General features: G+C 39.7%; 1 pseudogene; it reads left to right on the top strand.

Moving 5' to 3' along the window:
• Nucleotides 1–18,432, top strand: part of LOC141764461 (protein ELFN1-like) — a 143,335-nt pseudogene that overhangs the window by 34,508 nt on the left and 90,395 nt on the right.

The following is an 18,432-nucleotide window of genomic DNA, read 5'->3' as shown; positions in this document are numbered from 1 at the left end:
CACACATTGCGGTGTGATATGCCCGTTAATTAGTTTCTCTGAATTATATGTTGTGACAAGAGTCTTTCTGCAGAAGCTAATTCAGGATGCTAAAAAAGAAATGATTACTAAGGGGGAAAGGATCACTACTGAATGCACAATAAGCTGAATTATAATATCCCTGGATGATGTAATGGTTATGCAGGACACTATTGAGATATCACTCCAACGCAGCAGGGTGACACAGTTTGAAGGTAAAAGCTGACTCGTGTCCCCCGAAGCCGAAAATGACAGTGAAAAGGTTGTCCTGCCGCCCAGACAGTGACGTCTCTCTGATGTTTGTGTCTGTAAAACAGGCTTTCAGAGGACTGAAAAATTACTTTCACAGTAAAATGCCATGACAATCATTTGAATGTAGAAACTATTGAAAAGAGTCTCACAAATTAGTCCGCCGTTCTCAGAATGATTGGAAATTCAATATCTTTGGATTTTAGATTGATGATGTTCAGAAATTTTGTCTGTTTTTGGTAACACTTTACAATAACCATCATTTATACATGTTAAATTGATAGTTATTCAAATTTAGTTAATATTGATTTTACTGTTAACCAACTATGAAATAATAAAATAATAATGTTTACTAATTATTAGTAATGCTATAATTTACATTATTTTAAAAAGTTTATTGTTGCACACATTATAACATTTTATATACTATATATATAAGTATTTGTTAATGATTACCCTATGATTTGTAAACTTTTAAGAGACTGTTTGTAAAACATCTATAAACATAAACAACAATTTCTTATAAGTTTACAAATCATTTAGTAATCATTAACGAATACTTAATATAGTACATAAAATGTTATAATGTTTGCAACAATAAACTGTTAAATAGTTTATTAATATAATCAGAATTCAATTCAAAGTTGTTGCTAGGCAACCACTGAATGAGTGCTAACGTTATCTCAACACAAACCGTGAACTGTACGCTACCTAACCGATAATAGTACAGTCTGAATGAATGAAAACAACTTTCCTGAAATCTCAACTACTGCGCTAATTTGCCTTCTGCTGTTTTGTGTTCAGATCATGATAACTATACGGTCAGTAAAGTCATATAGCTACGGGTATCCAACAAAAGTCAACATAATGAGAAAAAGCGCTAATGATGGCGCTTTTCCGCTCGGAGTTAAATTTTTTCCAACTCGAGCGTTCAGGGCGCTCCTGTGGAAACGCAAGCTGCACAGAGCGGATCAATGTGAGGCGCTAGCAACGCAAAAGCAGCGCCCAAAACGCTTCACTCTCATTGAAAACAGTTACAAAAAGCCGCCCCAGGCTGCTAAAACGCGCTCTGTGTGATCAGGGCCTTAGCGTTTAATCACCTGAAAATAAGATAAGTAAGATAAGATAAAAATAAGATGGTAGCCACTGTAGGTCTCCTACACGCTTGGCACAGAGGAGACGTTTCAGTTGGTTGCAACCTGCAACCTCACCGCTAGATGCTGCCAGATCTTACACACTGCACCTTTAAAAAGCCTTTTGCACTGTGCTTGAAATTTGAGGGTAAATGTGAAATCTGCAGCATCTCAGTCATCTGCCTTTTAATTTCATGAGCCGCTCTGTCGGCCAGAGGAACACGATTATGTAAATTCTAAATTTGAGTAGTAGGCACCTTTCTAACACAGCTACACCCATATGGCCTGAGTACTGCCTGTGCTCAGCTCTACCACAGAACATCCAGCTCTCGAGTCCCCATAGAAACCGAGCACGCCACGAGATCCACAACAGATCGCTCACAGATCATCAGAGTGAGAGTGTGTGTGCTTTAATTTCAGTATGTGTGCATATATAGATAGATAGATAGATGGATGGATGGATGGATGGATGGATAGATAGATAGATAGATAGATAGATAGATAGATAGATAGATAGATAGATAGATAGATAGATAGATAGATAGATAGACAGACAGACAGACAGACAGACAGACAGACAGACAGACAGACAGACAGACAGATAGATAGATAGATAGATAGATAGATAGAAAGAATTGGGTAATTCTTGTGTTATAGCAGCAGGTTATCCAGGCAATGTACAGAAACAGTAAATACACAGTAAATAAACACATCAACAATAGAGATAAATATCTATAGTATACGCAATATAAAGAATATATTATAATACACTATAAATATACCAGACAACTAACATAGAATATATGACATATAAATATAGAATAACATGTTATATATATTAGCAAAGTGTGTAATTTACAATTTTGTTTTAGAATAAAAAATAAATGAGGTAGTAAAAATGACTTATAGAGTTGACCCTTTTGATATATACAGTATAAACTGTTTGTTGCCTATATCCTACATGAATTCATTGAGTGAACAACCTCATAATATGGTGCAATGTATGTAACAACATGACAAAAATAATAATAACCAACAGGTTTATTACCTCTGAAACGGTCTAAACTAGAACTGTGAGCATTATGAGTTTAGCTGATAATGTATATGTCTGGTAAAGAAAAATGTGATCAATTATACTCAGATCATAGACATGGTAAACTCAACATTGTGGTTTAACCAGCAGCTAACCTACAGTTTGGATTTATTTAATAACCATCAGCAGTTAGCTTAGCCTCAGGTATAACACAAAACGCTTACCCAACCCTGTTACCACACTGAACAACGCTGACACTGAACAATTCATAAGCCTGAACTGACACTGACACTGACACCTATCTTAATGTTCAATATCAATGTTTTTTTCTGCAGTATTTGTACACGGCATCTATAGTACGGCTAAGGTTAGGGAAGGATTATAATTATGGATAATTAACAGATGATATGTGAACACTAAGGTTAAGGAGAGATTGTGGTTACATTTTTAAAAAGCTGACATTAATTGCAGGGCTGTGACGAGGAAAGAACTGCTCGCTATATGCACATAAACAACCCTGACCTCCACACTGTTACTTTCCTCCTCTCTCTATATAAAGGGATCGTGTCTATGGTTACCCACAAGTTATGAAAACATGCAAAAAAAGCCTGACGATCATTCATTCATTCAATCTTTATCTAATCTCGATAGATCATTGAGAGCAAGTTCTCATCGATGATGCCAAGAGTATACAGCACATACAAAACAGATACAGGAAAAGTCAATCAATTAAACTATTTCCTAATCCTAACCGTAACCATTTGAGGGCAATGCCAAACCTCAACCATCTTCCGATAATTTCGCTTGTGGGTTACCTTCTAGACACGACCATATAAGGGCACACAACATTCTGCTTTGACACCGGATGTAAATCATGACCCGTGTGACCTACAGTATGTCCGATATGAATGTAATTCCTATCATTCTGGGCTGGTTTACCAGAGGCTATATACACCAGATCGTTTAGCCAAAAGCTGTAAAGCCGACCGACCAAAGTGCAGAAGTAGCGGCGCATTACTGGGATTAGTAACTCGGATTAGTAACTGGGATTTAACCAGTGGATGGATGTAACGGAGTACATTTACTCAAGTACTGTACTTAAGTACATTTTGGGGTACTTGTACTTTCCTTGAGTGTTTACTTTTTACATTACTTTATACTTTATACTTCTTCTCCACTACATTTTTGGAGGCAAATATTGTACTTTTCACTCCACTACATTTATTTTGAGAGCTTTGGTTACAAGCTTCTTTGCAGAGTCAGATTATTAATGCAAAATATAAAATCAACTGAAAATGATGATGTTTGTTATGGATTAAGCTCCTGGCAATATATAAAGTAGTTTAACAAAGCCCCACATTTACCAGCTGCAACATTAGTGTTAAATTTATTAATGCATCACTAATTCAATTAATCCAGTAATTTAATATATAACATTCTGAAATTAGCCATTCTGCATCATGACTAGTTTTGGAAGTACATTTTGATGCTTTTCACTTTTTCTAAGTAAAATATAGAATACATGTGTTTAACTTGTAACAGAGTATTTTTACACTGTGGTGTTGCTACTTTTACTTTAGTAAAAGATCTGAGTACTTCTTCCACCACTGGATTTAACTATGAATTTCAAATGATCATCTCTTATACTACTTGTTATTGAGAAAAGTAATCACATTACTGTATCTGCCTAACACCCAGTGGACAACCTCTGGATCTGAAAAGTGAAGCCAATGCTGAAGTGCCTTAAACCTGCATGCCTTCTAACAGCCAGCAGGGGGCGACTCCTCTGGTTGCAAAAAGAAGTCAGATTGAATAGAAGTCTATGAGAAACTGATCCTACTTCTCTCTTGATTTATTACCTCAGTAAACATTGTAAACATGAGTTTATGGTCTCAATCACTAGTTTCAAGTCTTCTTCAATACAGCATGATGTTCATTTAGTAAATTATGGTCCCATTTAGAGTCAAATAGACCATAAAGCAGGGTATGCTTTAGGGCGTGGCTACCTTGTGATTGACAGCTCGCTACCACGGCGTTGTCCGGTCTGGGAGTTCTCCGTGTTTTCGTCTTACAACTTCAACCCTTTCACAGCGTGTTTTCAGCTCATGAAAGTTAATTATAACCTTTTTGGTAGCCTAAAAATTTCTTATTAAGCATTTGGTTGTACTTAGCTTCACCCTCTCATGTCGCTTCTGGCGACCGCCAAAATGCTGAACTCGAGGATTCCAAACAGCAGTTCACAAACCAATGAATGACCTCACGGTGACTTAGTACGGTCCACTTTGCTAGCTCCTACTAATGCTTCTCCTTCTCTAACCACTGTCTTGTTTTACACTCACACATCTTTCCTTCTGTTCCTCGCACTCTGCCCTGAGACTTTTTCCGCCTTTTCTCCTCTGCAGCCTCTCATCTCCGGTGGCTCTCATCTCTCATTGTGCTCCAAGTGTCTGGTTCAACAGTAGTTTTATCTCTTTTATCTCCTCTATGACTGTTAAGACCTGTTATTGGACGTTAGATATTCAGATTTTACAAAAGGTAAAATACACAATATAAAATGTCTTTGTCGTTGGGGGTTTTGTCCTTGTAGCGGTGTGACCTTCTCTCTCTCTCCTCTCTCTCTCCTCTCTCTCTCTCTCTCTCTCTCTCTCAAACATACCCATATACACACTTTCACAAGAGAAATCAGTTAAGTGAAGCCGCTTCAAAGCAGAGGGCAAGACTCTGATGCCCTGATAGCTTCCGATCACCACATGTCTCCATCATCTGAGTGCTGGCACACTGCAGACACCACTAATACCGGACTGAAGTGTGACTGAGAGCAACAGCACAATACAATCAAAACGCTTTTTCTGTTTTGAACTGATCCTCTCTCTTCCAACTCGACCCTCCTTTCCTTTTCTGTCCTCTACTGTCCTCTCCTCTCCTGTCCTTTCCTGTTGAGAACTCTCTTCTCCTCTCCTCTCCTGTCTTTTTCGTTTTTTTTCAACATAACAGCTCAACCGCCCCCAACTCAAGACCCATCACGCTGATTTGTATGTCTTGTCGCCTGCAGAGAGCTAAAGGGGAAACAGAAAAAAGTTGTTCAGATGGTTGAAGTGATTCCTCGTTTCTCGTACCTTATAGTCTCTATAGTGATGAAGAGGAGATGAGAGATGGGCGAGGGAAGGTGAGAAAGGAGGAGGAGAGTGGGGAGGTGACAAAAGGAGCACCGATTGTGACCAAGAGTGGAGGTGAAGTGGTTCTTTCTAAGTGCTGCATACTGATGAGGCGAGGAAAGGACTGAAGAAACACATATGCATAGCATCCGTTACATCAGTCCAATTTTATCTCAAGTGGGCCGGACTAGTAAAACCAATGCATAGTAACCTATAAATAACAACACCTCAAAGTTTCCTTTCCTGTTAGTGAAAAGATGTACAAGTACATTCTGAAAATGTTCACAATTAATAAACAATCCATTTACAAAAGAGATGAGATGTCTCGCTGACCTCTTATCTTCTCAGTTTTCCTGGCAAGTTCTTGTATTTTCCGTCATGATAATGGCGCCAAATATTTTACTTTTTGACAAAGACATATTCCACCGGTGATACTGCATGAACAGTGGCTTTACAGTGTTGTCATATATATCCTGTACGTACGCATGTGGGATCTTTAATAGCGTATACAGCGTAGGGTCTGCTACACTTATTAAGACAGCGTGACCGCCACATAGGAATAGCAGTGCATTTTATTGTAAAATTGGAATTAATGAATTCTCTGCAACTTTTACACTTTGCAAAGTCATCAAGTGGGCCTGGTTGGACCATTTGGTGGGCCGGTTCTGGCACCCGGGCCGTATGTTTGACACCCCTGCGTTACATGATGTGTGAGGGTTTGACTATTTTGGGATGCCGGGTAGGTCTTTTTGTGTCGTAAAAGATTACAGTGAAGTCACAAAGACAAAGAATGCATGCCTTGAAAAATACACTGAACACACACTGTAATAAAAACACACAATATACACCCAAAACTACAAAAACCCAAGAAAACTCTCCTCACCAGAAAAATGACAGCCCGGTGGAAACACTTAAAAAAGTGACGAACACTATCCTGACAAATGACCTCTCGTGACCAACATTTCCTTCCACACTCTCTCCTTTTTCCTCCCGTCTCTGTACATTTATGAAGCAGTCCGCCCGTTTGTGCCGCTCAAGGCGAGTTCGTGTCCAATCATGTCTTTCCATTGACTTTGTATGTAATTCTGCCTCCTCTAAAATTTGCTTCACATTCTGTCTGAACACACAGTTAGAGAGGAGGTCAGGATCAGGCCAACAAAGTGTGTGACCCTTGACGAAGAAGACAGTTATTTGCATCCCGCCTCAGTCAATCAGTCCAACTTTGTTTCTATAGAACAAGTCATACAGCAAATGCAACTCCCAAGTGCTGAACAGAAAGCGTTAAAAAGAACTCAAGTTTAATAAAGAAATAAAAACATTTAAATGATTATAAACATTTTTAATAAGTAAAATAAAGTATAATATAATAAAACTGGTAATAGATTGTATTTAGGAACAAATATAAGCTTGTCCAGTCTAGAAAACGGCAGACATGTTCATTAGATTGTAGATTGTTATACACACAACATATGTTATATGATAACATATTATTTTTTACCCGTATCAGCAGCTATAACCCCGTAATTTAACATCCCTTCAACTGTGCAATACTGACATATCAGAACAATAATTTAGTGCAATAATTCAGCTGTGCAATAATGTGGTTTACTTTGGCATTAACACTGCATTTATTTATGCAGTACATTTAAAATAATATTCTTATTTTACACTATTCTTGCATTTTTATTTATACATGCATTTATATTATTTGCATATATCATATTTTTCAGCATTATTATTTGCACTGTTATAAATATTTCTTATTTATTTTAATATATTTATATTTATATTCTAGAACGGGAGCAAAACGTAACTCAATTTCCCCCCCGGAGATCAATAAAGTATTTCTGATTAGTTTCCTTGCCGGAGAGAGTTTGTCCCGAAGTGGCTGCTGTAGTTATACCTCCACCTTAAAGAAGGGTGCTTCATGGAGCTGTGAGTGTGACAACAAACGGAGTTAGGGATGTGTCGGTCACGAACAAGCCGACTCTTTTAAGCGAACAATGGGAGCCGGCTCCCGTCCGATTTTTTTTATTAATTGAAGGCAGAATGATAGGATGATCTTCTCCGGCTTGGAGTTAACTGGAGTTTAGGCTTATCCCCGAACCGTGTCAAGCACAGTGACCGGAGGAGAAGCCTCAGCAACAGGACAGTGAGCGGTGGCATCACGGGCTCAGGCTGTGTCAGTTTGTGCAGGATCGAAAGTGATGGTGTCCAGGAGTTTTTCAGCTTCCGGTATCTGGTACAGCGTGGAGAGTCTTCCTTCCAGCTCTGGGATCTCATCAACCAGACAACCGTATGGGGAGGTAGTGGAGCCGTGGGTGGTACTGTAGATGTGGTGGCTGTGGAGCAGAAATAAAAAGGAGGCCAGAACAGGGCTTAAAGTGCAAAATGGTTTAGTGATCAGTTGAGGAGGGTAGCAGCTGCAGACAAGGAGGGCACAGGCACAGAGCTGATCCATAGTTATGTTGTTGTGGGCTTCTTTGTAATATTTTGACATAATAGTATTAAAATAGTAAATTATTTAGATTTTTTTTTCTCCCCTCATTTGGGTAGCCGATATGGATGGATAGTGTCCTATATTTGCCTATACCGCCTATGCCTAGGGCCGGCTCTGACGCAGGGGCTCTAAACCGGAGCCCACACGTTTTAACAGAGGTGACAGAGAGGGTCTACAGACAGGACATCAAGCAGCAAGTGGACCCGCTGCAGAGATTAGGCTTTGGTTTGCAGTTGATAGTGTCTTCTGGCCCATCTGCAGTCCTCGTAGGCAATTACCGGCTGTGGCTCAGAGGGTAGAGCACGTCGTTCACCAATCGAAAGGTCGTTGGTTCGATCCCCGGCTGCTCTGGTCACATGTCGATGTGTCCTTGAGCAAGACACTTAACCCCAAATTGCTCCCGAAGGCATAGCCATCGGGGTGTGAATGAGTAATTAGATTTGATCCTGATGGGCAAAGTTGGCACCTTAGCAGCCTCTGCCATCAGTGTATGAATGTGTGAATGTTGACGTGTAGTGTAAAGCACTTTTAGGGGTCGGAATACTAGAAAAGCGCTATATAAGTCCAAGTCCATTTACCTCCCAATGCTAAAAAGAGGTTGGGTTGTGCTAGCCTCAGTAGGCTGTCCAGTCTGGGAAAACAAAAAAGGGCATCCTTTAGCGTCTTTATTGGACGCACCGGGCCTTCAGCTAACTCCAGTGTAAACCCATCCGCGTCATTATTAGACGGTCGGAGCAACTGACGTAGTTTTTAGCAAATCTGTGTCCATGTAATCGCACTGTACCAAGATCTTCTCTGACGTCAGGTCTGTGTTGTGATAAACTTCTATATTCAAGTAAGGATAGCAGAGGCTCATCGAGGTTTTCTATTATTCATCAAAGCAGAGATTACATTTTCCACATTACCTGATATAACCTTAACCATAGAGATGGCAGAGCAGTAAGCGCGTGTGTGAGTAATAATTGAATGAATATTTTTGTGATAATCATTTGGAATAGTTTTGGAAGGCAATGACAAATAAGGTATTTTGTAGCTTAGGTTGGAGGTCTTCTTGTTTTACAGCTGTCTCTTTTGAAATGGTTGTGGAAGGGGGGTTTCTCCCCAGACTCTAGATGGTTATGGTTGTGAAGAGCCAGCAGGGGGAAGGTAGAATCTCCCACTAAAATCTGCAGATCATGGTGGTGATGGCGGAAGCAGAGGGTTGTGCAAAACTCAGACTTGTGTATAAACATTTAAAGCTGGAATAGAACATGGGAAGACAGCTAATTGGTCAGAAAATTGAAAGTTGTAATCGAGAGAAGCTACACAGTGTGAGAAAGTGGAAATTATGAATGTATCAGTGAGGACAGTTAAAAACTCACAACGGGGGAGCATGAGAGAGAGAGGAGACGTTCCTTAATTCAACTTTTGACGTTCCTTAATTCAACTTTTGACTTTCCTTAATTCAACTTTTGAAAAAATAAAAATCATCAAAAGGATGATTGGATTAATGCTGGTTATTATTCCAGTTATTAAACTGCATATTGTGATTTAAACTAAACTAAAAGTGAGTATGTGTGCAGAAATCCAAGAGAGATAAAACAGGCAAAAACAAAAATAGTCCAGTTTGTAATCTGTTTACTGAATGCACAAACACGTGTGTGGGCAGGTACCCTGTTATTACACACACACACACACACACACACACACACACACACACACACTAGAAAGTGCAGAGTTGGCAGGGCGGACTAATTTATGCTTGAGTGCGGTTCAATTAAGGCAGATGTAAAGAACTGTTCCCCAGTCTCAGCATGTGCTACCCTGTTAAACGCAATGCAGAGCACACACATCCTCTCTCTCTCCGTCTCTCTCTCTCTCTCACACACACACACACACACACACACACACATACAGTACATACACAAAATACAGAGGGTGGTAGAAAAATTCTTGGACTTACATAATGAAGTTGGAGATGTTCACTGAGCCATAGGATGTGTACAAGCACAGGAATGCCATGGCAACACGGAGAAGACTGGATGCCAGAGTGCAGGAATTCAACTAAAAGGCTTCATCGCTGAACCGGATTGCAGTTTGTGTCAGGGATGCTGGTGTGAAGCTTTGACACGAAACATAAAAGAGACTAGCTAACAGAGTGGAAAAGCTAAGCGAATGGCAGCAACATACCAAACACAATTTCCAGAAGAATCCTTTTTTACAAGGTTTTTCCAGACGTGACGTCGCCTTGCTATAATCAACTGTTGACTGTACTGGTTGGTTTTCTTGCTGGTCATAACTGTCAGTGGTTCTGGTTATTGCCTGGAGTAGTTATAGTGTGTGTTTCTGTCATAAAATGGTCTGTTAAGTTGATATAGTGGATGTCACCTATTGATTGTAAGAGCTGCTTGGTCAAGCCAACTGTATCTTTACTTATTGGACAATCATGCATTCATGTAGTCGCTAAAATCAACCCAGTCACCCTCCCAACCCGTCAAATGCCCTCGGCATCTGATACCGATGCCCTGGGGCACCCTTTAGCGTCTGTATTGGACGCAGCGGGCTTTCAGCTAATGCAGTGTAAGCCCATCCGCGTTATTATTAGGCGTTCAGAGCAACTGAACGGGTAAAATGGTGAAAATATTCTAATTATAGAGTACACTTAAACTGATGTTGATTTTTTTAGGTGGCTAAAATACATTTTTCTGCTGCTCCCATCCACAGCTGCTTTACCTCGCCGTCAGACAGCCCATTCCGACAGGAACTCGTTATATCGCTTGTTTCACCCAGGTGATCGCTCTCCATGTCCCGTGTGAAACCAAGTCGACATTGTTTAGTAGTATTATGGCTAGTTTTGTTATGTAACTCCCGGACTTTACTAGTGGCAGTTACGTAACAACCATATTTATTTGACGTAACAAGTATACTTATTTTAACCCAAACCTCGATCTTTTCCTAAATCTAACCAAGTAGTTTTGTTGTGTAAGTAAACCTAAAAACTATACGTTGGAAGTTTATTTTGAAAAAAGACACTATGCATGTAACGAGTGTAAACTTGACACGCCGTTCCTGAGTCCAAAAGTGACGCTAGAGGGGTACCTAGAGCGTCATAGATTGGGGCATAGGGCCACTGACCAAACTTCTGCATTTGACAAGTTGGGAGTGAGAATGTGTTGATGTAACAAATATAGATATAGTGATGTCTGGGGTGTACAGGAGTGTGTCAACACTGCGATGATGGAGATAACTGGTGATCAGAAGCTGTCAAGGCATCAGATTCTTGGCTTTGGCTTTGAAACTTGTTCCCTTAACTGACTGTTTTGAAAGTGTGTATATGCGTGTGTGTGTGTGTGTGTGTGTGTGTTTGTGTGTGTGTGAATATGAGTGAGACAACTCCTCAGTTCAAATATAGAGATGCTTCACTGATTGGACTTAATTGGAATAAAACTGGACTAATAGTTTTGACCAATGTGCTTTCTTGTTTTTTTTGGACTACAGGTGACAGTTTTTAGTGGTGCATCTACAGTGAAAGAAAAAATACATGATTGTACACATTTTGGGCGATACATGCACATTCTACCTTCCAGTCATGTCAGATTCACAGGCAACATACCAGGAGATGCACACTGTATAGTTTGCACGAGTAAAGAAAGAAGTGTAGTACATACAGCTTTACCCATCCTGCAAAGTAAGAGTAGCATCAGGAAAGACAACTCTGGTGATATTATTTTTATTTTTATTACTATCAATGAATCCCATGAAAAGAAATTGAATTGATCCCACTAGTAAATATTCCCTGTCCATAAGTCCGATCTAGCTGGTTTATTTTTTAGTCAATCCCACAAGCACCACTCTACGGCTGTAAATACTCACTAGAGCACGAAATGTGTATTAATGTGCTGCAGAAAATAGTCCCCAACAAATCCACTATTTCCTCCTGTTTTGTAACAATTGTCAAAAACTACTATGCCCAGCTATTTCAGGAAAATTAAGGTATACATTTGTGATTTGTTCAAGATTTCCGTCTTCAGTAGGAATGAATGAGCTACTGAAGCCACATACAAGCAGGAAGTCCGGACGGACTAAAGCATTGTTGTCTTTTGGTCGTTTTGTGAGTCTTATCCTTTACCTTCTCCTTAATCCTTCTCTGCGGTGAAATTGATGCCTTCATAACTTCTGCTTCTGTTGGAAGTTCGATATAGTAGAACTTTGGCTGTAAAACCTGGCAGAAAACCAGGTCAGTGTGTGCCGCCGTGGTTTGCACAGCTGCCCAGGAGAACGCAGCCACTCTCCATTTAAGAAATAACGCCTTTCACTGTGTAATGTCACACTTAAAGGTGCTAAATTTGATATCCAGAGCATTAATATAGCAGCAAACAACTATTTGCGATGTAAAGATATAGTGGAGTAATGTCTACCTGAGCAGAAAATGAAGTCACTCTCCTTGCGTGATAATAATCTGGATCTCTTCTTGCTTTGCTGCTTTTGTTGGCTAGCCGTGCAAAGACTGTATATAAAGATGGATGACGCGTCTCCACTTCCTCCCACTGTACAGAAGTGAAGCTGTCAATTATCACTCGCTGTCGCCGTGCTGAGAGCCATTGAGAGACAAGAGAAATGCACCCAATCCTGTATTTAGTCTTAGTTTATCTTTTAAAGCTAGATCAATTTTCATATTTTGTAAGAGGGGTCTGGCTCTAGTCAACCAGTCAATTAATTTTTTCTTGTACATTTGACCTGAATCATCATTAAAGTTTAATGTTTGAGCTGAGCAAACAATGTAAAATCACTAAACATGGTCTTTTTCTATGACAATAAACAATGTCTAACAAAAGCATTCAATACTGAAGCTCAATAACGATGGCTACTGTCTTTACCAGCCTCGATAGCGCTGGTATTGTTTTCACTTTTCACTGTGTGTGCGTCGTCATGGCAGACACCTGCTGTAGCGGGAACTACCACAGGAGCGTTTTGGGGTACAGTTGTTTATATCTGTTTGTCTGTCTATGGACAGATTTTGTCACCGTGATAGCACCACAACCGTATAAGATCCAGTCCCGATTGTGTGATTGCAATCACAGGTATGTAGTTGAGATCAAAATGAAGGCAGAGTTGGAAGATGGGTGTGGGGGAAGGGGCGTTATGCCCCACTTTACTCCCCTGGCCTGATTTGGCGTCACGGCTGGTTTGATCCCATCGCAAAATAATCTCTAGTTTCTTATAGCAGCTGATTGTATGCAAACCTCCGATCCTCTTGTTTCGCTCTGCTTTTCCATTCTTTGTGCATAAATAAGTGGCATACTTAAGATACAAACACTTTTTCCTCCTTCAACCACTAATTTTATTCCTCCATCAACATCTGCGTACTTGTGTGTCCTTGTTCTTGTACAGTTTTAGCTTCTCTCTTACTTAATTCCATGCCTCTCGCTCTCCTTCTCCGTCTATCTCCTCCACCGCTCCCTCTCACATCTTATTGCTCAGAGCAAACAATTACTTGTCTTGTTTGAGACACTCTGGACTAAAATAAATCTGTATAAATGTAGGGATCTCAGTCGCTACAGAAATGTAATGCCGGTGAAGGAGGAACAGATGAAGAAAGGCAATAAGAGGTATACAAAGAGGATGTCAGTGCTGCTCAGCGTCAGCGTAGCTCTGTCCTCTCTTTTCCTGCCTTGAACACATACATGAAAACACACGATTATAATATGCCCACATATTTCTGACACAGCTTTGTTTTAAATAAATTACACCCCTAAAGGCAGAGAGGAAATAGGGTATTTTTTCAGTGGATTACTAAAGAAAACATACAATCCTGTCAGGCCTTAGGGCTTTTTTATTGTTCATGAGGGAAAAAAATAGTGATTTCTTGCTTCTCTCTACTCATCTATCCCTGCATATTCATGTTTGTTTTACTATGAATTATTAGTGGATTCCTTCCAATTATCCAGCCTGGTCTGTGATTTACTGTGATCTCCATTTGAGTCTGTTTTCCCATCTGCAAATCTTGGAAGAGACTTAAAGAAGCCAGAAGGATTCCAATTGCTCGCTCTGCAGGACTCTTGAGGGTGCAAAAGCACGACTATTTAAAACATTTATGGCATTTCTGACTTTTATTTTACAGTGTACAGTACAGCAGGATGAGAGAAGAAAGGGGGAGAATGGAGAGGTCAATTGACCTCACCCATAAAGAAACAAGAAAAAAGGGAAATATATTTTTTGCCGATGTCCATTTACAGTTAAAGTACACTTTCAACAATCTGCGTTATTTTTTTCTCAATTTAAGTGAAATGAAAGACACTTTTCAGTTACACATTCGTTGCAAACCATTGCTGGCTTATTCTCCTATAGGTTTCAATGTCCATTACTGATATTGTGTTTAAATGTGTCTTTGTTGAATCATTAATAACAATATCATCAGTATCACTCTGGATTTCACTGAAAATGTCTACAAACAATATATATCATGCTAATTTTAACAAATATACTATAAAACATTAGATTTATTACTATACTATTATATAACAGTCTGTAATCAGAAAACATTGTATTTCATGGCACTATTAAGTTTTTGTAGAAACATTGAACATTTAACTTGAAGTCCCCCTATTTAGCATTCACAAGCAGTATATATATGAGCATGTAATATATGATTCATAACACACTTTAATGTGGTTGTCAGCAGATATAAATACTTATCTAGGTATTCGTCAACAACTATAACTCCTCCTGAGAATGCCCCATAAGAAGACGCTAGTGTTATAAACAGAAAATACATGACAAGATACTAAAACACAGTTGTAATAATGTAAAAACATGTATGTACAGGAGAAGTTATAATCAATGACAAATACTGTAAAAAACAACAAGCACTTAAAAAATGTTATCACAGCTGCGTAATAGAGGAATTTAAAGTAAAGTGTTAACCCAATAACAATGATAACAATACTACTTTTTTACCATTGATGGATTCACCAGTCTTTTAGGGGGGATATTAATTTACTTAATTCTGTTCAGTCAACAGTCATCTCTCTAAAACTAAAATAAATAAGAAAAAATATATAATGAAAATTTCAACACAAACAGGCCACATGCTAAGAGTGATATTTCTGCCGCTAACGTCCTTGAAGGAAGCCACCTAAAAAAAAAATCTCTAAAAACCACAGTGCACCCTGGGAGACTTGTTTGGCCTAACATACTTCTCAAAACTCATTTTTCAACAAGATATCACACCTTAAAATGTGCTCCACTAAAGGTGTAAAACCAACAGTATGACACTGTGCGTATTATCACCCGGAGCCACCAGGAGAATATTTACTGTTAATACGATTTCTTCCTCTCAAACGACGCCATTCATTAGGAGTTGAATAAACAAAGTGAGACTACTGTGTACTGCACACCTCATAATAAACCAACGATTAATTCATTAAAGCACAAAATCCTAATCTCCTTTATTTGTTTTTGAAGTAAGAAGATATAGTACAACACAATACTGCCTTTTCAGCTCAAGATCATTTGGTATAAGATCTCTATAAGATAATGCTGCATTTCTGCAATTCCAGCAGTTGTGCATGTGTGTGTGCGTGCGTGTGTGTGTGTGTGTGTGTGTATGCGTGTGATTTTGTGCCGATAATAGAATCTTAATTGGTTGATTAGGGAGGATTAAGGTCATTGATTGGATAGAGCTCAGGGCTCACCTGCTGTTCCCAACATCTAATTGGTTGGCTAAATAACATTTCAATGAAAGGCTGGGAGCTGCAGCAGGCGAGCGTTCACACACACACACACACGCACACACACACACACATGCACGCACACAGCCGAGAGGGAAGGACGAAGACAGATAAGGAGAGGAGCAGGGGATGAAGGATGGAGGAAGAAAGAGAGAGGGAGAGAACATCCTTTTACACCCGAGTGTCCCAGCCTTTCTGGATGACAGAAATATGGTCTGTCAATCACATAGCAGGGTGAAAATGTGTTTGAGTGTGTGTGTGAGAGACGTGGGGAGAAAAATGCTCAGAGCGCACAAGGTGCAGGTGTTCAGTGTAGACCGCTAATAACCTATGTCAGCGCACACACACACACGGTCACCGAGTCGCACACGGCGCTGTGTGTGAAGGGTGATAGCTGCAGAGACAGTGACAGGCTGTGGAAGATGAGACTAATAATTGATTGACATTGGTGTCCTTGCAGCTGTATCTGTGTGCGAATGTGTAGCTATGGATTTTGTGAGTGTGTGTGTGTGTAGTTGCCCATGTGTGTGATCTGAATGTAGAATTTGACAAACCTAAAGGGAAGTATAGATTTGTGAAAATGTGCTTTTCTGTGCAGCTGCATCTGCAGGCCTTTATTCTGTATGTGATGGTACATGTTCAGTAGTTTGTTATTAGGCTTGCCGCAGTAGTCAGTGTTACCTGTGTCACACCATGATCCGGCATACACCGATTACATTACTTGCCCCCACAGTCATTTAGCTTCTTTTTTTTATAGACATAAAACCAATTTAGATTATCTTCGTGTATCAGTGCTGTATTCAATATAAAGTCGAATGACGGACGCTACAAACTGAACGTGAAAATGTCTGCTACGTACAGAGTCTCAGCTCAGAGTAGCAGGAGTCAGATTTCACACACAAGGGACGAGAGAGTTGACAGACAAGACGTCAAAGCGAAAAGCAAAAGCGCCTATTTGGCAGTATTTCGGATTTAAACCCAATGCTATAAGGGAACCGCAACGTTAATGAGGCAATCACCGTGCGGAGGGGTTACAGCCGATGTGTGTGGCCCCGCAGCGAAAGCTGGACCGGAGAGACCCGACACACAGCCATCCAACGTTAATGATCAAAGTCAGCGCTCTACAAATATTGAGCGTCATCTTTTCTTGTAAAATGTCCGGTGTAATCAGTAACACCGGTGTTGTCACAAGTTTATTAACCGGTGGGAATATTTCCTCTCCGTCACCTCCCTAGTGCAAATGTGCTTTTTTGTACAGCCGCATGCTGCGTCTGCACCTGCAGGCCTTTGTACTGTATGTGGCGGTACATGTCCAGTAGCTTGTTATCAATGTGTTTTCATGGACTCATTGAATTCCACCTGGTTTATGAAAGCACTACTGCAGGCTGTTGGAGGATTGCTGAGATGTGTGCTTGGCAGCTACTGCCTGTATCATTATTATGGGAGACCTTAATGATGGTGAATTATCATTACTGCAGAAAATTCTCCCCTGCACAGTTGGAAGGAAGCACATGAACAAAATATTCACACACACACGGGAGGCCGTAAATCCCACTCTAGATATTTCTAATGTGCTGTGTAGTGAAGTACCGGAGTGAACGGCATCGTATGAGCAAAGCTGACTGCAGAAATGTTTCTGTATAGCAGAAATGGGCAGTAACTTTGTATAACAGAATCTAAAACTAGCATTACCGCCTCATTGCAGTTTACATTCATGTCTTTCCAAAGTGTCGACACATTTATGGGAAATTGGCATAATTGGCATATGAATTCTTGACTTGTGGCCAAAAACATGTTTTGTGTGTTCGCAGTGACCTTTGACCTTTGACAACCAAATTGTAATCAGTTCATCTCAGACGGCAACCTTTGATTCTGGAAAGTGAAGCCATTGCAATACAAAGCTTGAGAACCTAAGGAATCTATTGGTACCAACCATGTCATGTTAGCTTGTCGGGAAGGAGACTAAATAACGCTAATTTACACTAAATTTTGGCGTGGAAAAACTGTTATGGCTATTTTCAAACCGGTCACTTGACCTCTGACCTCAATGGACTTTATGATAATCACATGCAGTTTGGGGCAAAAAAACATGCAGTTTTTTGCATACAGTATAAATGTGTTATTTTCACCTATTCTAACATTGTGTATTTGAATATTTCTGCATACTGGGGTCCCTAAATAGTCTTGGAATTGCATAAATTGGGTATCACTGTACAGCTTGTGGATCCAATGAGCTCAACTGTATTCATGTGTGATGATGTTAGTAGCCATTTCACATAGTGACTTTTCTATTACTCAGATGTTATACATCTGGTGGTGTGTTCTTTATACTAGGACAGTTTTCCTAAGATTAGATTAGAAAAAATTGCAATATGTCGCCTTGCTTACAGTATCGCAAAATGTCGCAATATATTGAATCGTTACTCCTGTGACTCCTCTGATTACAAGTCTGATTGTATAGAAGTCTATTAGAAAATGAGCCTACTTCTCACTTGATTTATTACCTCAGTAAACATTGTAAACATGAGTTTATGGTCTCAATCACTAGTTTCCAGTCTTCTTCAATACAGCATGATGTTCATTTAGTAAATGATGGTCCCATTTAGAGTCAAATAGACCATAAAGCAGGGTATGT

Source organism: Sebastes fasciatus, chromosome 3, assembly GCF_043250625.1.
Source record: "Sebastes fasciatus isolate fSebFas1 chromosome 3, fSebFas1.pri, whole genome shotgun sequence".
Classification (NCBI taxonomy): Eukaryota; Metazoa; Chordata; class Actinopteri; order Perciformes; family Sebastidae; genus Sebastes; species Sebastes fasciatus.
Note: the sequence above shows the minus strand (reverse complement) of the source record. Positions and strands in the feature narration are given on the sequence as shown.